We start from the raw sequence: 25732 nt of genomic DNA, 5'->3' as shown, positions 1-25732 counted from the left end.
GTTTCCTTCCTTAATGCTTTTATTCTTCCAAATAATTCTTCAATTCCTCTGGTTTTCATCTCTCATCAGTACCCTCAGATGACCAGTATGGGACTGATTAGCACATGAAGAAGCATCATTAAAGTCTAGCATTATGTTCTGCATCTAATTTAATCTAAGAACTATCTTATAAACCTACTTTTAACTTTTCATCAGATCAATTTTTCTCATTTTAGAGTTCAAAGGTTTTATCCCTCCAAAACTCCTAACATTATTATTGGGAAATATTATCTCTACAAAGCAAATAATAGGTGTATACAGGGTCACTATTGTACCTCTTGGCACTTTTGGGGAATTTAACAGTTCTGCGGTGTGTAGATATATACTTGGCTTACTTAAATTCCTTCTCTGGTGTGAAGTGGGTATTAGACATTGCATTCATGTATACTACTACTTTGTGCAGGGTAACTGTAGGCTGTTTAATAGCCATAGTATTTCAGTTTGGAGGTGGCAGCACTTTGGGTATGCTATTCAGGTCTGTATGTTGTGCTTTGCTGTTTTGCAGCAGTAAAGAGATTATAAATGTTATATAGCAACGTATTTGAAGAGAGTTATAAATACAATCTAACAATTTTTATCTCAAATGGATTTACAAGATTAAAAGCTAGTTAGAGAGATAAGATCATAAGCTAAGACACAATCATGGGCTAAAATGGGAAGAAGGGGAGGTGAGAGAGAACAGATAATTGAGATGAGGCAAAAAGAGATGAACTAGAGTTATGGAAAGGCAACACTCAGTAGATGAAGCTCCAAATAAGAGACAAATTCTTGTTGCTGCACTACTGAGATTATATGATAATAGCATAGTCAGTGTGTTAAAGTGCAGACGCATCCAGAGTAATTTTTACTGACAATTTGTGCAACAAAAGGAAAGCAGACAAACATAACCAACCAAAATATTTGAAGGTGAAATCATGAGCACGGAAAGTACCATCAATAAAAAAACAAATATGTAGAACACATGGTAGTAATTAGAAAAATTACAGAATCTCCAGAAGATGAATAGGAGATAACATGAAAGTCAAGACATTCAGGATTTTTTTTATTATTTAAAAGCTTTTTTTTTTTTTTAATTTTTAAAAATTTAAAAGTGAAAAGCAGGAAGGAATTGGAAGCTGTCTTTAAAACAAACTAGAGAGGAAATCAAAATGAGAGAAACTGGAAAGGAACCTGAAGGACTTCAGAGGAAAGATATGTAAAACAGAGGCTCAGAGATGAATGGCACATAGGCAGCAGTTCTGCATATGTAATACTATATTTCATATATATGTGAGTATGTAACATTTCTGAGGAGGTAATGTTGCCTTCCTAGTGCAGTCAGAGGATGGTCCAGCAGGCAAGCAGATCACGATGATATAGACAGTAAGACTTTGCAGGTAAAAGAAATCAATCTGTAGCGTTATGACAGTGGTAGGAAAAGTCACAGCTAAAGGGCTTTTATTGATGCAATAAACCAATACTTAACCAAGGGGAATATGGGTAACAGATTTGGGGATGCTGAGAAATTTAGATTTCTATCAAAAGAAAAGGAGAGGCATTCTCATCTATTCATATTTACTTGAATAAAAGGGATCTTGGAAATAAGCATCCTAAGAAAAAGTTATATTCATGTCTCACACTCCACAAAGAAGTAAATGAATACTAGAACATACAGAAAAGAAAACCAGACAATGAGACAGAGCTGGGTCAAGAAACATGCAGCAACTAAACCCAGAAGTTAAGTGAAAGCACATGAATGGTTCTCTAAACATCAGTCAGGAAGAATATTCATACAGATAAATTACTCTAATGTGTTGACAGAAAATCTTATCTGTAATTACAGAAGTAACACCAAGCAGGAATACATGCTGGGAGGAAACTGTGCCAGCAAGAGAAGTGTTTATGGTATAGCTGGTTAAATGTTTCTGTGTCTGAGAGAAGCCAGTCATAATTCTGCTTAAATCAGCATCTGCTCTATCAGATCAATCTTCCGAGTTTTAGGAGGTATTTACTGCTTGTGAACCTCATAAAAATTATGTATTCTTTTATTCACCCATAATATTTTTTGTCTGAGCACTAGCCCCATATCTAATCCTTACCAATGGTTTGTGCTCTTCAACAGCAGGGTGGAGCAACCATCTCTGAAGCTTAGTTCTTTTTCTGTACCTTATCTGGAGTTTGGCTAAAAATACTTTTCCTCCTGTTACATATTTCTAGGTCCTGTTTATAGAAATTGGGGATGATTTTTGTGATACTGTTATATTTTATGTTCATGTTCCACATCACTGACCACTAGCTAGGCTTCTGTGTTATTCTCATGAACCATTTCTTCTACACTTTAATGAGTTACCACAGTTAGATTGCTGTAACTTCCCATATTACCACCAGAAAGTTAGTGAAAGTAAAATGTCCCAAAAACATGACAACAGCTTTTTCATGCCAACATGCCTTCAGTTGAGAGGTCAAGCTCAGACACGTAATTTATATGTTTAGAGATATTTCTCCTCACTTTCAGGTGCAAGCTTCAAACTGTCCTGTCTCTTAGGGAGAAAACTAGCAGGTAGAGCATCTCAGGACTGCTAAGCAGGTGTATCCTGCAAACAAAGGGCTGATCCAGAGAATGAAACAGTGGTTACACTGACACTTCATGACAGTAACCACACAGTACATCAAAAGGAAAATACCCCAATCTGCCCAGCCTGGTTTCTCACTCTGCATGATGTGTCACATTCGCTGCAGATACAGTGTAGTGTTGATGTCATCTCCTGTCTCCTCATCCATATCCTCCTTCTCATGGGGCAAAAAACCCAGGCATGACTTCTCCTTTGTACTTTCCTCTTACCCTAAACCAATTCCTTCACTTCACACTGTGATTTTCCATTTATTACTGTAGCACCATCTCTCTTCCTACACGTGCCAGAAGAAGAGCTAGTTGCCATTTTTACAGAATCACAGAATGGTTTTTGTTGGAAGGGACCTTAAAGATCATCTTGTTCCAGCTGGCTTGCAATGGGCAGGGACACCTTCCACTAGATCAAGTTGCTCAGAGTCCCCTCCTACCTGACCCTAGAACACTTTCAGGGATGGGGCATCCACAGCTTCTTTGGGAAACCGGCTCTAGTGCCTCAACACCCTCACAGAGAAAAACTCCTTCCTAAAAATTTTCTCCTCCCTTCACATAAAAGAAGCCTTGGTTTAAACTTTGTAGAGAACCTAACTGTCAGGTTGTGTGTTTTGAAGGCTCATCGCCACAAACACAAAGAACAGGAGTACAGTGCCAAGCATGGGAACATCAATAACTTGTTAAGATACAAGAGAGCCCCCTGCCCTGACTGCTCTCAAGAAGAGTGATCAGTGCTGCTGTCCAGGTGTTAAAACCATCACTCTGAGTCAACAGGTGCAGTTCCTCAGCTTAAAAACTGACAAGAAGGCAACTGCTGCCTAAAGGGGTATGGGATTCCTTACAGGAATAGGACTGGAGGGACAAACCAGTCCAAGCAAATTACTGAAGAGAAAAAGAAGGACTCAACTGAGAGACTCATTTGCAGGGTGCATGCTAACCCATATAAAAGCCTACTATTTTGATAATCAAGCATAAAAGAAGTTTTAGGTTCTCCCTGATATTGTTTGTTTCTTGTATTTACTGAAGAACTTGTAAGGTTAAAAATCAAAGGTGTGTCCCAGGTCTATGTGCTTTCTGGTCATTTTTTCCAGCGGGTTTAAGAGGTGATTTGAAGACTAGTCATGCAAACTGAGATTGTTTCATAGTTTCTAGTGAAAATGGTTTAACCACATCTCCATTTCATTTCCTATTTTCCAGCTTCAGCAAGATTCCTTCACATCTCTCTATGTATCTAAAATTTAGAAACCTTGCTGGCCATTATCCTTTACACTTCCATATGCCCACATTGTGATGTCAACCAGAAAATAAAAGGAAAACTTTTTTCAAAAGAAGGGCCATTGCAGAAGAGCTCACAATTGTGTGTGATATTGTTTGAAGTTGCCTACTGAACTCACACATTTCCAGTGCTTCAGACACAGGGGTTAGGTAGGCTTTAAAAAAACAAAGAAACACTACTGTTCACAAGCTTTTTTTAGCTATGATGACAACTCCTCTGAAATTGCTTATTTTTCAGATCAGTGGAGAGTGATACAGAAGGTCTTGGATCATTATAGAACATGAAGATCCTTACACATCTGAGCATATTGCAAGTGACAGCAGAACATAGAGTGAGCCCCCAACAACACTGTCAGCAGCCAGAGTTAAGAAAATAACGTTCACTGAAATTTTCCTTACTTAGAGATGTTCTCTGACTTTTTTATTGACCGAACACTGTTGTATGTTTAAAGCAGTCAGAGATGTGTTACATCAGCCTAAGTGCCTGATGCAGAAACACAGGGAAAAGATCATCCACAGAACCTCACTGGTGATCAGGTCAGAAAATCAAACTGCATACAAATGTATATGCCACCCATCTTAACAGCAGCAGCTATCCAATCCTTCCATTCAGGAGAAGGCTTCTGAAGGTGTCTGTAGACAAGGAAAAGATGGGAAACAAAGATGGGAAACAAAAAAAAAAGTGTATGTTGCAGCCCTCCCACAGAAACAGGAATGGTTAAAGCTCAAGGCTGCAAGCAGAACCACGCTGTAAGGAGAAAACAGGTTCTGACATTCACAGGCTTACATGTGAATGACTTTATCTTCTTTTATTTAAAGAAAGTTTCTGAAAATTAACACCTAAAAGTCTGAAATATTAAACTATCAAAGAGATAAGAAATTTTATTTTTTTTCTCTTGAAGCCAGTGCTTCAAATATAGTCTCTTTATTTTAGTGACATTTAGCACGTGATTTCTGACTGCAGAATTCACGTGTCACTGAAGTTTCCATCCTAAGTGCTTTTGTAGAGTGCCTGCCCAAAATGCATTTCTTGTGTGAGATGAACTGCCTCACTGGCAGTCAGTGACCTCAGGATTCCAATTAGCAGAGGAGCTGCTCAGCTGTCACCAATACTGACCCACTTCACACCCAAGCAAGTGAAGGCAAGCTGCTGTAGTCACATCATCCACTACAGAGTGCAAGTCCACTTATTGTACCATCCCAAATCTTCAAGCAGAAGTTTGCTGTTTCAGCCTTGAAATGTCAAATTGACAAGCTCACCATAGAGCTACATCTAAAATAAGGCCAGCCATAGCACGGCAGCACTGTTTCTCCTCCAGCACGTCCTCTGAGCAGAACACGGAGCACACGGCCTGCAAAAGGGCAAAGAGGTGGCACATCTGTGGTTCCCTAATTTGTGCAAGCACTTTCAAAGCTCTGACCCTCAGCAGGCAGCTGTGAACAGTGAGGAGAGGAGGACCACCTACCTGAACGATAGTAAGGGTTTAATAGAAACAAGCAGAGGATAAAAAGCATGGAGTTACACATAACTAAGGTATCCTCAGTATCAACAGAGCCTATTGACATTCCTGGAAGTAGGAACACAATTTGGTGCTAGAAAAGAATTTAATTGAAGAATTATTATTATTGTTTTTGTTATTATTGTTATTGTTTTTATTGTTATTGTTATTATTGTTATTAATATTAATATTAATATTAATATTGTTGTCTGGCCTGACCTCAAGGTGTCATATTAAACTTTGGTTTAACAGCATCCTCCCATTTTGCTTCTTTCCCTATAATGACTTTGTTTCCACTGGAGTTCAACTAGTAGCTTACAAAATGGGCCATTTACACACCATTATCCTTCCCATTTATTCAAATAGCTGGGAAGATTTTAGTAAAATCTAGACCATCTTTTAGCCTCTGGTTTCTCTTTTCCAGGAAAAAAATAGTTGCTGACCCACTTTATCCGCCTTAACAAAGGGCAGGTAGATTTGGGTTTGTTCTCTTTATACTTGTAATCTTTCCCTCCTCAAATTGCTTTCTGGGAAGATGATCAACAGAGAAGAGAGACCTGTGTCACCTTGTGATTGATTACAGCTTTTCTCCAAGTCACTCTCCTCATCTATTTCATATGACATTTACAAAAGCTAGCATGATGTTATATTCATCAGTTTCTAGAGAAAGAAAATGTCTAGCAATAAAAGATCCATTTGTTTCATCACAAATAATTCTATTTCTTCTCAGTCTATCTTGGGAAACATAATGAATACTTTAAAACACTTTCCAAAATATTTCTCAGGCATATTTCTTATGTTATATCACGTAAGAAATACTTAGTTGTGCTTAGTTATCAGCTGATACTGCTTCTGAGCTTTCATAAGTCTTTTTTTCCAAAATCTCTCTTTAACTGACTCCACAGACACCTGCATAGCTCACATACACATTTCCATTTACTGCACAAAACCACAGAAAAGCTGACCAAAACAACAATTTATATTTAGGGCTGTGTTGCATCCTTAACAAAAGGGAGTGCAGTTCTGAGCTGCTCCAGAGGCAGCTCAGGAGGGAATTGCGTTGCAGGCTGGTGGTTATTTACTGTAAGCATAGAGGTAAGCTAGTAGTAAATAACTACTCTGGTGCTCAAGTCCATCAAACATCAATCTGGATCATACTCCAGCAGAAAACACAAAGTTAAAGGATTATCCTGTAGCTGTCTTTTTCCATCCCTGCCTTGCACCCCTGCAGGGAAAGAAAAAGTAAGCACATGCTCATTTAACTTCTCCAATGTTCTGGGAAAGCATGGATGGTAGGATGCAGCAGTAAACCCCTGCCTTGGCATGAAGCCTTCCTTCATGTCCAGCTCCTGGAGGATACCTGGGGCTTCAATGAACGAGGAATGGGAAGTGCCTGTACTGCAGCCAGGCATAAAAACCTGCCCAAAAGCCCCACCTGTGCCCTAATACAAAATCTCAGGACCACTGCAAAAAGAGACAGGTCAATACTAATAGCAAGATATCCTCTCCGCTCTTCCACTGATCTGTGAATCAGAAAGAGCAATAAAGCATTAATACAAATAGCATTTGAGTGTTCCTCAGTGCGTAGACAGACACTAGCTTTTTGTCTGTAAAATACCACCCTGGTTACCATAAAAACAGTCTCTATATTCTACAATAGATCAACAGCCTAGTTCATGAATCTGGTCTCATGTACCTCCTGAAGGTCACAAAAATATGGTGTAGGAATGGCCACTGGGCCTAATGCAGAGCCCCTTTAACTCACCAAGGTCCTTATTAATTTAATTCTCCTTATTGCTAGTACAAAGACTGAGAAACTGTTCATTAACAGAGGAATCCAGTAATATTTATTAAACATTAAACTCTTCAACAAAACAGGCTCTGTTGTGTCAAAGCATGTTATTTCAGCTCAGTGTCTGAAAGGAACTCTTAAGAACATGAACTGGCAAGCACAAGTCAGGGCCATGTTCGGCAGCAGGATGTACCAGTAAAAAGCAAGCTGGCTAACATCCAGGGCTTGAGAGGCAGATGTGTTTTGCTTGCTTTCCATTGCAAAGTGCCATCTAATTAACATTTCAGTCCTCCCCAAAAGAATGAACAGAGGGGCTGTACACAGTCCCCTCATTAGCCAGAGCCTCCCACGAGGGCAGGAAAACCGTCTGCAGTCCAGATACGAAGGTATGCTGGATGGCAGATGAAAAACATCCATTCTTCAGCTAAAACCATAGAAAATCTACAGACACAAGAGAAGTCTGAAGAAGAGATTAACTCCAAAGACAAGACTTTCAAAAATGGATGCCTGATGCCTGCTCCCAGCCTTTAATACCCATCTTGCAAGTAACTTCATACACACATCTGATTTTCCAGCCAAACCTTATTACTTTCCCTCTTCCTGCTATAAGTTAACCCACTTTGGGGGTCCTCTCACTTGTGCCCTTTATTTCCATGATGGTAACATGGAATGCTTTCCAACCTTTTGGGATTTTTTTTCATTGGCTAGCATCCTTTTTTCCACTAGATAGCTTCCTCTCACTTTCCCTGCAGCCAGTCACACCTGCAGCTCTGCTCAATACCAGGAATACAGACATAGTTTTGTTATGAGGGCTGCCAGCACCTGTTTCTGAATGAGTGATACACAGGCAAGCTCCCAGCAACTCTATCTCAGAGATCCAGCAATAGTTTTCCAGGATGAAGAATTGACTATCAGGCTGATAAGAGAAGATTCAAGTACAAACACAGCTCTGTGGAGCCTCTCACAGCAGCCAGGCTCCAGCAGCCTCTTACAGAAAGTGCAGCCATGACCAAGCAGACTAACTGCAGCAGTTCTGCTGGGTGTCAGAGCACAATGAGCTCAAGGGACAATGAGAGAAGGTCAGTCAGGCATATTTTGGGGGAGAAACAAAAAAAGTCCAACTAAAAGATAGAAAAGTATGTGTGTGCTCCTGGTGCCTGGCAGCTCACAAAAATCACTCTGTATCACTCACACTGCAGTCCTGTCCCAGTGTCGCAAGCTTAGAAAAAGCTGTGATTCTGGCAGATCCAAGCCATCCACAAAGACAAGGCATCCCTGCTGAGCATCTGAACAGCCCCCACAGCCATGCTGTAGCATCTGCTGGACAAGTATGGGTCAGCACAAAATAGAGCAAACACAGTAAAACAGACTGGCCACAGGCTTCAGCCACATGAACACAATAGCTCACATGTGCACAGCAGCAGCCTGGCCTCAACAAGTCATGACATGCAGTTATCAAATGTTACCCAAGTAGAACTGAATGACACTAAAACATGGGACCTCACCTTGATGTCCTCTGTCAGGATGCCATTTTTGCCCAAGATTTTAGAAAGTAAACACAAAACTCTGACACTCACAGTCCATGACAACTCACCACAGATTCGAATCCAGGTTGAGCATTCCACATAAACTTTTGCATCTCACTTTAATAGAAAGTGGTTTAAAGGAACAAGCTGCTATTTAATTTCCAATAGGCACATGCTATGTATTTGTTTTTCTTTTTGTACAAGGGGAAAAGAATAGATGAACATATATTTTGCTCTTTTATTTTCCTGGATCCATGCTCAGAAATCAAAAGTGGAAATACACACCAGTTGAAATAATTTACAGGAAAAATATAAATTCACATCTTTCCGACTGCACAGCTTCCTGTGTCTCTAATACATTCAGTTTTCAAACCTTTCCGGTGCAAGCTGTGGTAAATTGGTGCTCCTAGACTGCATACCTGGAGTTAACAGAAAGCACAGCACACAGCGGGACTGACTGCAGAGCTGGGGAGGTCAAGGAAAAGATTCTCCCTGACTTTGGTGAGATTCAAAGAGGCTCTGGAAGGCTGTGTGTGAAAATAAATGGTAATGCAAAAAAACAATCAAGCCTCAGCAACAGAGAAAGAAAAAGAACCTTGCAAAAGCATTATGCAGCACACTGAACACTCTTACTCTATTTGGAGACTGGAGAGCAAGTTACAGGGCAACACCTGGACTGCAACACACTCCGTAGAGAGCACCAATCTCAAAAACCCCACAGCCAAATCCATATAAGCTGTTTTTTCAGTAGTTGGGCTACACACATGTCAACCTGAGCATCTGGGAGAAGCACTTGCAAAACACTGGAAAACTCGCTGCTGACAATTGGTATCCATCCTGCATTGGGATGAAAGCTCAGCAAAGTGTCTGGGCACTAAAAATCCTGCTCATCTTTTGCATTTTGTGCAGTGGTCACCAGAGCTGCTGCAGCTCCCTGCTCTTGTGACCAGGTCATGGTGCTGCTTGAAGCAGAGACCCTGATCAGCTCTGTCCCAGAAGAGTGGCTGTACTATATCGACTAGAAGTTCAGCACTGCCTGCCATAACTTGTATTTAGCAGGAGCCATAGTTAGAGAAGATCAAGGACCAAATAAGCATGGCGTTCTTAACTTTGCTCCAATCTCCTGTTTATTTAGCTCAGGGACATGAGCTGCTGTATCTTCTATGTAGGGAGTAGCCCCCAACACCAACATAAAACTAACATAAATGTGTTCACAATACCCTTTAACAAGAATTTCCATGTCCAATACCCTCTGCATGAAGATGCAACTTTTTTTCCTTTAAGCCTTTCTCCTATTAGCTTTATTTGATGCTCAGCAGTTCATTTATTGGAACACACGGAGAATATTCAACCCTTTATGTGACTCTTTATCAGAGACTACTCAGCTGTCTCTTTCCAAACTGAGTCCCAGCTCAGTCACAGCCTCTGACAAAAGGCTTTTTGTGCCTTTGATCACCCTTGCTGTCCTTCTCCAAACCTTTCCAGTTCTATTACATTATTTTTAAATATAGAGAACTTTCATACATTTCATACATTTCATACATTATTCAGAGGCATGAAAACCACATATTTACACACAATGTCATGTTTTGTTCTGTATCCTTTTCCTTAAAAATGCCAACATTTTATTTGGATTTTTAATCACAAGCGAGTAAATTGACATTTTCACAGACTTATCCACTAAAGCCCCAGGTTCTCACTCCAGATATCCCAATTCTCAGTGTAAGCTCAGCTCATTACTCATCTTTAATGCAAACTGGATTGTTTGTCCCTCACATGGATCAATTTATCATTACCTACACTCAGTTTCAACTGACATTTTCTTAGCCAGTCAGTCTTATGAGGTCCTTCTGCAGTCCTCCAGACAGACTTCACATTTGCCATCCCTGCGGTGATGGCATGGCATCTCCAGAAGCTTCTCTCCAAGCTGTATGTGAGCAGAGCTGAGAGCACACATATTCCTGTGTGATCTCCACCCACTCCAAGGACTGACTGTCAACTTTTTCAGGGTTTTTTTCAGCTTTTGGCCAAATTATCTATCCACACCAGAACTGTTCTTCTGATGTCATAACTGCTTAGCTTTCCTAAAATTCTCTAACAAGGAAGCTGGTTTTACTAAGGTCTCTGACAAAGGAGAATATGCCACACATCATCTTTATCAACAAGCTTGTTGACTCCTACAGAGAACAGCAACACATTTGCAAGGCAGATGTGCAGTTTGACTCTTACTAAGCATTCAATAATTATCCAGATATCCTCTAATTAATTTTGTTATAGTTTCTATGCTGCATCAAGCGCTTCTGTCAAACTTGCTGGCCTACCTATGCAAATCATCCTGGAAACCTCTTGAAACTCAGCATCATATTTATCACCTCCTGATGCAAAGGTATCTCTAAGCAAGCAGTCACAGAATACTGTAAGCTGCAGTTCCTCTGAAGCTTTTGGATGAACACAGTCTAGTTCTGGTGATTTGTTACTGTTCATTTTGACTATTTCTTCTATAACATTTTACAGTCACTTCAGTTTCAGAAAGATTTTCTCAACCGTTGCCCACAGAAAGGTTTGTGGCATGGGAAATTTCCCCAGGTTATTCCACAGAGAACAATTCACAGAATTAAGGAAATTTCCTTTAATTTGCCTTAACAAGTTGGAGTATCCCTGTTACAACTCAATCACCTCTTATTCCTACACATATCCAAGGAGGTTTCATGCTCCTAATGAATTTGAAGAAACATGTGATAGTTATTATAAAAGTTTGAATCCTTTTTTGGTATTTGGTAGGTAAAACTGAAAAGTTTGAGTACATTTCTGAGTTTTATATATAACCTACAAGAGTAAGACTTTTTTTTTTATTATTTTTTATTTTTCTTTCTTCAAACATAATTTCAGTTTCTTGGCAGATTCTTATTACTTCTTCTAATCTCTGTTTTGGGCAAAAGAAATCATCATGACTACTTGCAAAGTCTTCTAATATAGGTGCAGAGTACTTAAATAGTCTTCATGTCAGCTAATTGATAGCACTTCCTCAATTTCACACAACTACCCTTCTCCCCATTGGGAGCAGCTGTGACGAATTTTTTGGCTTCCCTTGCTCTAACAAAAATGCTGAAGCCAGGTATATTGTAGTCTTTGTAAGAGAGTTTGTAGGATTCAGGGCCTACACATGACGTGGCACAAAGCCACCCACAGCCTTTGCAGGCCTGCTGCTCAGCTGCTCGTGAACCAGACATCAGAGAGTCCATCAACACTTGGGTTCTTCATCACATCTTACCACCTTCACCTGCCCAACAAGAAGGAAATCAGAGATTCCCATTACTCTCATTTTCCTTGACCCTCACACGCTTTATATTTTCCAAATGCACTGTGCTGGCTGCTATGTCCTTCACTAAGTTTCCACCCCAGATAAAATTCTTTTTCCTTGGAGGCATTAGCAGTCACAGCACATTTCTTCTTAGAAGCTGACTAGTTCCCCAGACAATTTATTGTGTTACTGATGCATGTCATAATGAACAATGTAGTGATGGACATCTATTCACACTGTAAACAGAAACAAAGGTAATGGGACTCTATGGTAACAGTGAAAAGGCTGTTAACCAAAATGAAGGCTTTGGAGTGGGAGACATGACTATAATACCAGCCAAACTGGGTAAATGAGTAAAGAGGATATGGAAAAAGAATAAGCTGGGTGAAACTAATTTAGGACTAGATTTGTCCTATTACTCTATTGCTTCATATAGTCTCACTGTGTTCACAATTCCAGTCAGTGAAGGTTTGATAATAGCATTAGGCAGAAAAACACAGGAATTCATATGCATAGTTCTGAATAAAGGTCAGAGAGAAACCACTCCCTACAGTCCATTTTGTTGTACAGAACAACAACAAAAAACCACACAGAGGCTTACTGATAGGAAAAAGACCCCACACCACGAAGATCTGATGCAATGGGACACCAGTAAGTTTCAGCTCAGCAGGGCTGCTCTCCCTCTCTCTTAAGACATTCCTAGCTTTTTCTTTTGAAGGATCAGAGCTTTAGAGAAGGCTCCATCAGGATATTACCATACCATGAAAAATAGACCTGCCTGGAATATATAAAGAAGATACTGTAAGGTTGTTTCATGCACTGCATAATTTCCATATAATTTCTGGCTTGTGTGGTCCCAGGCTTTTTGAACCTGCTGCTTGTTCTTCCACAGCTGTACTAGTGCAACTTCACTTCTCAAATGGAACAAAATACAGCTTCAAGTCAGTGGGAATAGGACTGTCTCTAACATTCATACTTTTTAGCAACACCAGTGGAAAACACCAAGTTCTTGTATTCAATAATACAATGAAACAAAATTCTAATTCTTTTTCCTGATGCACTGGAAAGTGTCATGTAAAAGTACTTCTTTTTGTACCTGGAATGTAAGAACTACTTTCAAGTGGGAAAACTGCACTTAGGATGGACTGTAGGAATAAACACATCTGATGACTCCTGGTTCAACCACGCTGTATCAAATTCTTCAGGGCAATGTAAGCTTCACAGTAGGCAAATATAGTATAAGGAATGCCTTGCACTTTTGATGTCTTAAAAGCAAACTATGCCACCAAATGAAAAGCTCTTTATGATATGCTTCATAATTTTGTCTGATTAGAGAGGTACGGTTTTCATCAACAGAAATCAGTTCAGAAAGATTGTGATTTAATACACCTGTGCATGCATTCACACTGTAAAGATTTTTAAAAATTATTTTTGACTTCATGTGGTTCTTGACAGTTCATCTATAGTCTATTGCAAGAGAGCTGCAGAAAAAGTGAATTTAGTTTTATGTAAGTTCCTGTTGATGACAAGTTTTGATGTATTTGCTTTGTTTTACTGCTTTTTGAGCCCTATTGAGCAGTTCACCCTCCAAGTATCCAAGAAGTATAACACCCTTAACAGACACACTACAATAACTTCAGATAGCCCTATGCTCAGAGAAAAAACAGAAGGAAAGGAAAACTATCTCTGCAAGTAATCTTTAAATATTCCTTAGATGCCCTATGATCTTGATAATGCAAAACTTCCTCTAGAAGATGAAAAAAATACCTGACTGCCAAGTGACCAAAACTAAGGCATGCTGCATTTCCCCACTATCTTCACAAGAATCCATGGAAGTTTTTCCAGCTCAGTCTAAAGCAGCCTTCATTCCATTCCATCAACATTCTTACCAGAACAGACATGAATAAAAGACTCTGATATTACCCTATAAAAATGCCTGTCCCCAAGTCAAAGCACATACACTGTTTCAGAACATGTTTCTTTTATTACCCAGAAGAATTGTTAGTACCCAACAGGTCTTGAGTTATGCCAGCTTGGCTGCCCAGGCTTAAGTCACCTTACATCAGAAAATGCAGTATAAACAAAAACATATCCTCCAACAATTACAGTACCAAATTCAGGGCCATTTTGCTGAGTTTCCATTTATATCTTTTAGACTGCACTGTCCAATTTTACTTACAAATAAAATTAAATTAGACTTAGAGAGATCAAAGAGAACCTTGTTTCTGGGCAGATGTAGGCTAATTGGCAATGTCTTGACCCTCACAGGGGTCTGCAGTCAGTGTAGTACATAAAGAGCTATTACAGTTAATGGGTTAGCTCTAATTGCACCTTCTTTCTCTCAACACCACACTAAAAATATACCCCACAGAGACAGAATGTGCTGCTTGGTCTCGGGCACTCAGGAAAACATAGAGTGCTTACAGTAGGGACTAAAGCACACAATTGTGACATGATTTGTTAAAACTGAGAGATGGAAAATACAGGGAAGGGAGTACACCACAAAGAAGCTGACTTAGCTTCTTCTTATAAAGTTTAGACTTCACAGATGCTACAGGTTTCTGGATGAAATGTGCCTCCATAGAGACAGTCACTTTCCAGTCCTCTCTTTACTATGTTTACTAGTGCTCCTATAGAATATTAATTTCTAGAAACACTACATTAACAAAGTCACTTGTTCATAGGAAGATTTGAAATCCCAACATCCCTACTTACTGAGGTCAAACCCAGAGGGCGAGTTAACCACTAATGACATGGGAAGTGAAAACCAGTGTCCTTCCCATCACACCAGTCATCACTCAAAGTAGCTTGAAACTTTCTCTGGATCCTAAAATACTGGTCAGCATCAGAAACTGGATTTCATGGGATGAACCACTAGATTCCTCTTGAGGACTCCTTTACTCATTACAGATGGAGCTGAAGCACCCCAAGAGTGGAATCAAGAGTCCAGATTTCACACTAATGTAGCATGAAAGTAATAAGGCCACATTTCATACAATTTTCAGCCTGATAAGAGTAGCAGTCTCCTTGCAGACTGCAGAGAAGACTTATTTCTGTTTTAACTTTTTCTTGTACAACTTTATTTTAAACTAGCAAGATCAGTGACCACATTTCTGCCATTCCTAAAATAACATTCAGAAACCAGAGGGTAGAATGCTGTCAAGCACTGGGTAGTGATCAATTTGGAGTTAGGAACAAGATTTAACCTTAAAAATTAAAATTTTCAGGTTATTGGTAAGATAGTAAAGCACTTTGCACAGATTATGGTGCTGTAGGTATTTTCTATGGCAATAAAGCAAGATAAGTACATTTTTAAAAATGAAAATATTTAGAAAAACCAACAAAAATTCCCTCCACCAAGTGTATACTTTCACTTTTAAAGAATGCATACAAACTACTCGATTAGCAGAGCTGAGAGGGGGGGTATTTAGATTCAAACATATTAGCTTCTCCAGTTTGCACTAAAATACACAGGATAGGGTATCAAGGCTTGGAGCTCGCTTATCTTCTGCTGAAGATAAAATACCACATAACACAGCTTCCCCTAGAAATCTGTTGGCATTCAGGCTGTACTAAAAGTCCCAAGATGTTTGGATACCCAGCAACTGGATTTTTCCATTGACTTCCTTAGGCAATGAAAAGAGCACATCTATTTCACACACCCTGTTTCAGGAGCAAAAATGCCATATTTCCCTACAACCACAGTTTTGCACTTCAAGCTAAAACCTGTTGTAAACAGTTCAAGCCCAGAGGCAAAAATTCGTACTAAACTTGGAATCTGGTAGCTAAGCTCTTGCCATGGGCCCATCCATCTTTCATGATCAAGAGATACTATCTACCATTTTCTCTGTGGGTGTCTCTGAGACAGTATGGGATAGAGACAAAACACACTATTCTTTTTCCTCAGGCTTATTTCTGTCATGATTTCAAAAGTGGAAAGCAATCAACCTGCAGGACTTTCATTAGAGGAAAGCTGATACTTAAGTCACATCGCAAATGTTACACGGCTTTCCCCTCCCCTACAATGAAAATAAGAAGAATCTCCTGAAATTCTGTAATATAACTATAGAACTTTTTGTCCCTATGGCAATTTTAGATTACTAGATTGCCTTTAATGAAAAAAAGGAATGATTTACGCACATGTTCCTCTGCAGTGTTAAACCGTGCAGGCGCACTGTATACCATGGCAAGGCCAGGTTCAAAATTCAGGGCTGAGGACCCTGTTGAGTGCCTGGGACCAAAAGTGACAACAAACTCTTCAGGGAAGTCCCTGAAGCACCTGTTAGGTGCTGTCTGCTCTCTGAGAAACACACCATACCCCTGGGACTCTGAGAAAACCCAGTTACTACCCTAAACAGTGACAAACCCCATGGTGTTTCTCCAGCACTTCTGAGAGAGCTGGGACTAATTGCAAAAACCAAGCAGCACACTTATATACAGCACTTACAAATGTTTCATTAGTACCAGGCTAAATTTGGAGGATGAGGGCCTAAAAAGCACTCTTCCCAGCAACACTGTACTACATGCCTCAGCTGACATTTAGAATACACTGATTAGGTTCCTGGGTAAGCCAGACAGCTGTTCAAATATCTCCCCAGGGAGGCTGTTTTTCCCTTGCAGTGCCCACTGCCAGAGATGGGAATGGGAAGTTGGAATTGCTGCCACACTGCAAGATAGCCTCAGGTACCCTAGCAGGGTCTTTACCCTGCTTGCAGCCATCCCACAGCTCTGTGCCCCCCAGCCTTGCCCCCCACCACTACACCAGGCTTGTGTTGTTCCAGACACCCAGCCATCTCTTGCTCAAGTCTGTGATACTCCACAGATGTAGAAAGCCAGGTCACTTCATTCAACAGCTTTATTATGAGACTAGGAGCCTTACCTGGCCAAACCATCTGGCATGGTACCTTCATTTGTATATGTTAACTTTAAGCATTAAGCTGATTCCAGGCTTAGGCTCAGCATTTAAATAAATTAAGGTTTAAAAAATTAGCAGTCCTCTGTCACTTTATAACTCCAGAAGCAGCTTAACAGATAGGAAACATTTTATATTAAAAAAAGGTCATGCATTTAGCCTGACAAGCTGAACATTAAGCTTCATCACTGTGGGATTTCAAATGATTGAACATAAATCTCCCAAATCAGGCAACAGAAAAGCTGATGGGCCCCATCCCAGACAAGCATTTAGTAGCTCCGGTTCCTTGCTGAAGTATAAGGGCACTGAAAGCTGGCATGCTTATTGAACAATCTATTTTCTTACTCAGCATGCAAGGCTTCTCCTAACCGGTAAAAATGAAATAGAATGAACTTAATCAGCACAGCATCTTGTCTTCTGAAATATGTGAAATTATAACAGTACTTGAAGACCAGTGTGTAGCAAATCCTTGTGCAAATTGAACTTTGGTCCTAGGCAGCCTTGCCTACTGAGCTGTTTAATACAAACTACAGTTCTTTTCAAGAATGTTCTATTTTGTTTACATATTTAAATCATTAATCAGACAAAGAGTGACTGAGGTGATGGTATCTCAGTAGAAAATGTTTTGGCATCTTTCTCCAGCTTCTATCCCAACTCCTTCCTTAGAATACAAAAACTCTTAAAAGTAGCTTATGTTTTTCTTACATATCAACTGTAACCAGTCAAGAGGATGTTCAGGGAGCTTGACACAAGACAACTGAAAAAGTTACCTCTTTTTTACTTATTTCCTGCTTGTGGTTCCTGGGTAAGAGCTATGCATAACAAACATATGAACTGTTGACCTCCTGGATGGATTTTACCAACATAAAAGATCCTGGGTTTTAAAGTATATCCTGGTGCCAGCCCATCCTTACAACCAAGCTGGTGTAAACATTTAGTTAATGTGTATCTCCTACTTAGAGCAGACTACATACAAAAAAAATATACACAGATAATACAGATATACACAAGATCATCCTAACTGGGAACAAAATTCCAGAATGGTAACATCAAGGCTAAATTTAGCCTCAGAGCCTTCACATGCAGAGCTGAATCTTTCTTTCATTAGTAGTTCATTCAAACATTCCAAGGCTTTATTTTACTATTGGTATTCATGGCTTTAAAATCAGTCCTGAATGAGTCTTGTGAGTGGGAGAAGTGATCAATACAAGCAAAATGTTGATCATGCCTTCAGAGCTACATTTAGAGGGAACAGGTTGTTGCTGGCCATGTAGGTATTTCACTGAGCTGAAGAAATCCTCTGTGAGTGTCTGACTTAACAACCTTTCTCACCTTGCAGTTTCAAAGGAACTAATTTGGCACACCATAAAATGTTAATTTTCCAGGTGTTTCCTTAGAGGAAAGACATGACTTCTCTTCATTGAAAGAAAATTCTCAGGCTCCAAATTGTAACCTTTCTTTTTTTAATTTAAAAGCGAGCTGGGGAAAGGGGGTGTCACTTACAATTAGGTAGCAAAGCCAAAGTCAAAGATGGGTGACCTTCACTACACTAAAACCCTAACACTCACACCAAGCAATAAATGATAGGGGCCTTATGAACTCAGGAAAGGGTAATCAAACTGAAATACAACACCACTTTTATCTCATAGCACCAAGGGTTACGGCACACGGCAGCTGAAGGTTGGCAGGGGTGAGTTGGCTGTAGGACAGCCTGACCCTAGCCCTCTGTCCCATCTCCCTTTCAAAATGGGAAAAAAGCAAGTCTTCAAAAATTCCTTTGAAATAAGCACAGAGTTTTAAAACAAACTTCTCCCAAGTGTAATTCAGTTGCCAAAATCTCACATCCCACTAATAGGGTTCTTGTCAAATGCCCCCCAAGGCAGAAGTGTCTGCAGAATTAGTCTGTACTCTCAAAAACTGGAGGTGGGACTTTGACCAATATGCCCTTGGCATGTATAAGTCAGTAAGGTTCCTTTGGGTCTGTGCGATTTGCCTCAGTAAACAATAAGTGATGTCCAATTTCTACTGTTAGTCCTTCTCTCTAAAGAAATAACCCTCCCCCAAAAAGCTGGTTCTTTAGATTTCAAGGCTGATGTGGCAAGAAGATGTATGCAAAATATTAGGTTGGAGAAAAGACAGAAAAATATGCAGGAGGGAGGGGAGACGAGAAAAAACATTAGAATCACTACTTGATTATGTCTCTAGAGAAACTGCCCTAGTAAGCACAACAACTCGATGTTACCTATTTGTATCTTATCACATCCATGTCAGCATTGCCTAATTTATTGTATACTTTAATAGCCATATTTGTATTCGTTTCTGCTGCACATTGTCAGCATTGCTTGCAAAATGCAGACTACAGCATTTCCCCCGTACATCAGCACCACCAATAGCCAGAAAACAAACAACAAATTCTGGATTTGGAGTGTACGGTAGGGCTAACAATTTATATACACCAGAACAAACCAGAACAAAGGCAGCTGGAGTTCATTTTTATTACCTCTCAAGACAAAACTGCAGATCTGGCTTTGTTATTCATGTGGACAAGATGGCAGGTCGTCACTAAGGAAACATGACAAGAATGCTACAAGATGCTATCTTAGCCTGTTGAGTTTTTCCAGAGGGAAACAAAATGAATCGCACTTGCAAAGAGCACAAGCCCTTCAAATTGCTCAAAAAGCCTCAGATCCGGAGGAGCTGGTCCCCTGCTCTCTCTGCACATGGCTGGCAGGTGCTACACATGGTACGGCAAAGCAGAATCAAGCCTTCAAAGTAATATCAGCACTGGTGAAAGTGAGAGATCAAGGGAAGGGACAGTGAAGAGGGAAACTAAATTCATTGCCACATTAGGCTTCCAGGTATTAAAGCACAGCACAAATACTATGCTATCATCACCACTCAGCTGGTTGCACACAATGGAAGAGGATGGGGGGATCCTTACTCTCACAAGGTAACAGTGCCCCAGCAAAAACTGACACCAGTGAAAAACTTCACAACAGAAGTCCTTTATTCACCCTTAAAAGAGCTAGAGTAGTCTCTGGGTAATTTGTTTTCTGTTTCATTTAGTTACTAAACAGGGATCTCTGAATCACTAATTCAACACTTAATCTTAGCAGTTAATTTTAAATGCTTCAATTATTGATGTCAACCATTCCTCCACTTTCTGCACAGGAACAGTCTCTGGTTTTATACAGCACTGTCAGATCAAGGGCCCAAGATGCACTTAACAAATACCAGCATGGCTTTTGTGACAGGAAAGGTTGCAAGTCGAGACCTGCTTCGGCAGGTCTTGATCAGCTTGAGATATAATTAGATTTTGTACCCTTTAGCAAGGCTGTGCTAAGAGGAAGCAGGAATGTCCATTTCCTTAAATTTGAGAAACACAAAGTAGTGTTCTCTCACTCAGAGAACTCTCAGGCCAGCCATTTCTGTAAACTTTTGATGCAAAAATCAGCCACCTTCCTTCCTCTCAAAGCCTTACAGATGTGCCTGCACTCTGTTCTTGGACTTCCAAGCACTCTTCACTTCTGGGTGTGCAAAGGTGGAGAGCCTTCCAACCCAGCTCTGCATTTCTTAGACACCCAAATGTGTCCATAACCCTGAGCCACCAGCTCCCAAGTCCCATCTGTCTTGAAGAACAGAAAGAGATGTGGTTTTTTCCACTAAACTGAAAACTCTGTTTAGTATAAGCACCCCCTACAGAGGCTCACTTGCTGGTGGTCATTATGAGCTTTTAACATCAAGCCTCTTGATGTCCCCAGGCAGCTGCAGAGGCACATTACCTTAATTCTGTAGAGAGCAGAGGCAAAGATCCATACCCTGACATGAACAGGGAGTCCCAGCTGAAACAGCCAGGCCACAACACAAACCTCTTGACACGTAGCCTCACACTGCTCCTTTCCATGACCACAACCTAATCCCTCTTCATTACAGAGCCATGGAGGAGGAAAACAAATGTCACAATATATTTAATCCTCCATGGAGGAAAAGGACAAAGACCCCTGTGGCTCACTGTGAAACAGCAATCAGTACCACTTTCCACAGTCCACTTGCAAGAAACCACTTCTGCAACTAATTTAATGCCTCAAATTTGCCTCTGCATTTAATCAATCACTGAAGGCCCAGATCATGCTGGGACAGTCAGATAATGTTATCAATTTCACTGCTAATGAGCTCAAAGGAACAGAACGGACTTCAGTAAGCACAAATAAAAATGTTAGGTACTGTTTGCACACACTTAACAGAGAACAGTTGCATATCCTTCCCTCAGAGGCAGGTACCTGTGTCCAGAAATGACAACAGGTATCAGCAGGTCTTCTGAATGTTATGATTTCCTGGAGCTAGTTTGGCTGTCCCTCTAAACTAGGAGAAGTACCACCATTAGCAGAGTAGGCACACTGGCATGGGCAAGATCCAAATACGGGTATGGGGGCTGCCCCAGAATAAAAATTCAGTGAGGTGAGATGAAAATTAGGTTTCTAAGTGAAGTTAACTACCTTGGGGCATTTGATTCAGCAATGTGCAACAGCAAGATAAAAGTAAGAATTTAAGAACATGTTGGTATTCTGCTTTTGAAGTGTATTTGTGCATTCAGCTAGCAAAGGTAATGGTGGGTGATTTTGGAAGGTTGCACTTAAATTCCTACTCATGTTTCAAATGCAATTCACTCAAAAAAAAACCAAAAAAAAACCTAAAAAAAATTAACATGCTCTAAATGCTTGTTCCTATTCCTGTTGAAATCTGGGGAAATTTTGCTAACCATGTCACAAGAAAAGATTAACTGGAGAGGAAAAGGCACAAAGTTAGATGTCTGTAGTCCTGCCACCTTCCCATGCATTAGTGCCCAAGGAAGCATACACTGCACAAGACAACAGGACAGCATGCCACAATATTCCCCTCACTAGGAAGAGAGCTGCATCCATCAGTCAGTGGCAGACAGCTCCAAAACCATCACTGATCTGCCTTCATTAGTAGTTTTGTGGCTATAAACTAAACTCTCCAACTAGAAAACTGAAAAAAGGTTAAGGCATCCTGAAAATTTCTCTTAGACAGCCCCTATGTAACCACACCCTCCCATGTAAGACAGTATCTGAGAACTTACCAGAAAAAGAAATCATCAACAGAAGGCAAGAACTGTGCTCCTTCTAGAGAGACCTTGACAGGCTTGAGAAGTGGACCTGTGAAAACCTCATGAAATTCAACAACAGCAAGTGCAAGTCCTGCACCTGGTTCAAGATAATCCCAAACACAAACACAGTCTGGGTGGAGAGTGGATTGAGTGCAGCTCTGAGGGGAAGGACTCAGGGTTGCTGTTGGACAAGCTTGACATGAGCCAGCAATGTGCACTTGCAGCCCAGAAAGCCAATGGAACCCTGGGCTGCATCCAAAGCAGTGTGGCCAGCAGGTCCAGGGGAGTGATTCTGCCCTTCTACTCCACTCTGGTGACACCTGGAGTGCCGCATCCAGTTCTGGGGCCCTTGACACAAGAAGGACTGGACCTGCTGGAGTGAGTCCAAAGGCCATGAAGATGATCAGAGGGCTGGAACACCTCTCCTGAAGACAAGCTGAGAGAGTGGGGCTGTTCACCTTGGAGAAGAGAAGGCTCTGGGAAGACCTTACAGCATCTTCCAGTTCCTAAAGGGATCCTACAAGAAAAGTGGTGATAGAAATTTTAAAAGGGCATGTAGTGATGGAATGAGGGGGAATTGCTTTAAAGTGAAAGAGGGCAGGTTTAGATTAGATATTAGGAAAAAATTCTTTACTGTGAGGGTGGTGAGGGACTGGAACAGGGAGCCCAGAGGAGTGGACAACCCATCGCTGGAAGTGTTCATGGCCAGGATGGATGGGGCTTTAAGCAACCTGGTCTAGCAGAAGATGTTACTGCCCTTGGCAGGAGGGTTGGAACTAGATAATCTTTAAGGTCTCTTCCAACATAAACCACTCTTGGGTTCTCCCAGAAGAAAACAAAGAGAGATGAAGAAATCCATGCAGTCACACAACAAGCCTATGGAAGATTGCAGAGCTGAAAACACAATTCTTTTGCCCCTCCTGATATCTTAAAAGAAGCTGAATGGCAGCTTCAGGAAGGAAGGGATAAAGAGAAAAAAAACCAGGCCTGATGTCCCTGTCAATTAATGCCCATTAATCTTGCTTCTGAAGCTACCAGAAGGAAAATCTTGCTTATAAGAATCTATACTGTCCATATCCTTCCCAGTGTAAAAGGCTATGTGCTTTCTTGCTCTAAATATGAAAATGTTCTCTACCCTTGTATGATCCCACAGACTGAAAGGAAATGTACCATTTGATGTAAATCATCAGAAGGAAACACAACTGGTCCCTGTGGAGACATAACCCCTTCTTCCATTTGCATCTGTCAAGTTTGGCTCATGACAGAATTATGACCCCAAAATAACATTTCAATAAGTGTTTACATGCTACCACTCCCCAAAGACTATGCTGATAAAATTCTGCCTCAGAACTAATTATGCTTCAAGACAAGGCTACCTTGAGTGGATGCAACAGCAAAAAAAAGGGACAGGGATAGATCCAGCCTTGGCAAGCTCCGGGCTCCTCCTTGTGGATGTCTTTGCAAAACTGCGTGCTTTGCTCATATTCCTGTGAAAGGAAGGAAGAAAGCAGACCCATTCATATTTCTACATGTCGGGAATTTCCAGTGCTGAAGTCAGTTATAGTAAATATATGTGACTATATTAGAATGTGTCCCCTTCTCCTTCCACCCTTCATCCTGATGGTACAAGGAGGGATAGATCAGCTGGCTGTCCACCTTGGAATCTCTCCTTTCTGTGGTGTTCAGGATCAGAGCATTGGAAAGGTAACATCACAGCAGCCATTTGACACACCCCTTCCAACCCTACCAATTCTGTGTTTCTGTGATTATCATCTTGTGCTATACAGACTGTGAAGTGGACAAGACCAGACATTATCATTGCATGTGTACAGGTGAGAAAACACGTGGCAACACACACCCCTGAAGACCTGAAGGAGATATAACTTCTTGGTGTTCCACATTCCCTCCTATACATTTCAGATCAGTTTCTATCTGCCCCAGGAGCAGCAAGGAAATAAAACAATAGTGAATGAAGATTTAAAATCTTCCCTTTTTCATCTTAATGCCAAAAAAAATGAGGTTTCTACTGCTAACAAAAGATCTTCAGATTGTCAGAGATAAGAGGATAAATTAAGTTCATTCCAGTACCAGCAGAGGAGCAGTTCAGCTTTTGAAATCCCTATATCAAGACTCAGATTACTTCTACAAGTAAATATTCCCACAGTATCCCTGAAAAGAGTGGGTTTTTCACTCTTCAAGCACATCCTTGAGCTATTCAGCACACAGCCCTTCCCAAAGCAGATGGCTTAGACCCACAGTATAGTACACGGTTGCATGATTATTCACTGGGGCATCAAATATATTAGTTGTGTGTGTGTTCAAGGAATGAAAAGAGCTGAGGAGATGAGTCCTCCCACAGTCAACCAAGCCACATAATTCACTCAAGAAAAGCACCAGTTTGGTTTATCTTGCCCACACTAGACGTCCCTGTTCTGATGGCAAGGCATATTTTCCATCTAGAACGGATACCTAATGTACATACACTTTCTCTTTTGCTACCATGGCTTTTTAGCTTTTCCCTCCCCTTCTTCCCTTGTATTTTCAGCCCTAAACAGATTCTCAACCTTCATTTTGTTGGTCAAATAAGAAAAGTTATTGAAGTCTCTTCTTGTACTTTATGGCTGAATAGACCCAGGACTGTGCTAATACCTATCCTACTCCAACTTTATTTTCAGTGAACATAGTGTGAACAGAACTATCAGATATAGATTATATATATATATATAGAGAGAGAGAGAGAGAGAGAGAGAGAGAGAGAGAGAGAGAGTGAAAAAAAGATTTATCTCAGGATCAGAGATTAACTTCTCCAGAGCACTAATTCTTCCCCGGCTTCAGTGGGAATACCTTAACAGAAACATCCTATGCTTACTTTGGATACTAGGATGCCATGGCTACATACACACTGACATATACATGTAGTCTTTGCCCAGTATGCAATCTCCAATATGCAAAAGAAATTCTTGCATGAAATGGTGAATCTGGAATCTCTGTCCCCAAGAAAGCTTCTACTTTATAATATTCATCTGCTACTGCATCAGCAGAAAATTGTTTCTCTTCTGCCATAAGTGAAGTTTGTTATTCTGGTTAACCTTCAATGTTTATATTGTATTTAAAGAAATATATTTCCTTAACCCACAAGTGATTAATATAATTTTGATCTGTTTTAATTAAGAAATAGTACTTCCTGACTTCACTAAAGATTTCTGAACTCCACTTCTCTAGTAGTATATCTAGTATATCTAGTAGTGTGTATATATATATAGTGCACTCCAAAGATATTCTATATCTTCATGTCTGAAAATTGTTTTGGTAGGAGCTGAAGAAATCTTAGGGACTTTTGGCCCTTTTTGTGCAACCTGTGATGTGCACCTGTACCTCTGACCAAAAGCACCCAGAACTTCTCAACAAAGAGATGTCAGTGTGTACCTGGCCTCTCAGCTCTCCATCTCACAACTTTCAGGAAACCCTTTGCTCTGCCTGCTCTCAGGACAAGAGCTGTGCTGTAAGACAATGTTTACTCATTCTGGCACATGCAGCATATCACATTATCAGAGTTTAAGTATCAGCCCGAGGTCCATGCTGCTCATGCTTTATCAGTTTACCTGTACAGAATCCAGCCCACACTTGGCTCTAAAACAGTCATGTGAAAAATCACCCA

Source organism: Pseudopodoces humilis, chromosome 3 (assembly GCF_049639895.1).
Source record: "Pseudopodoces humilis isolate 2021_Gansu_Grassland_sample_001 chromosome 3, ASM4963989v1, whole genome shotgun sequence".
Lineage (NCBI taxonomy): Eukaryota > Metazoa > Chordata > Aves > Passeriformes > Paridae > Pseudopodoces > Pseudopodoces humilis.
Note: the sequence above shows the minus strand (reverse complement) of the source record.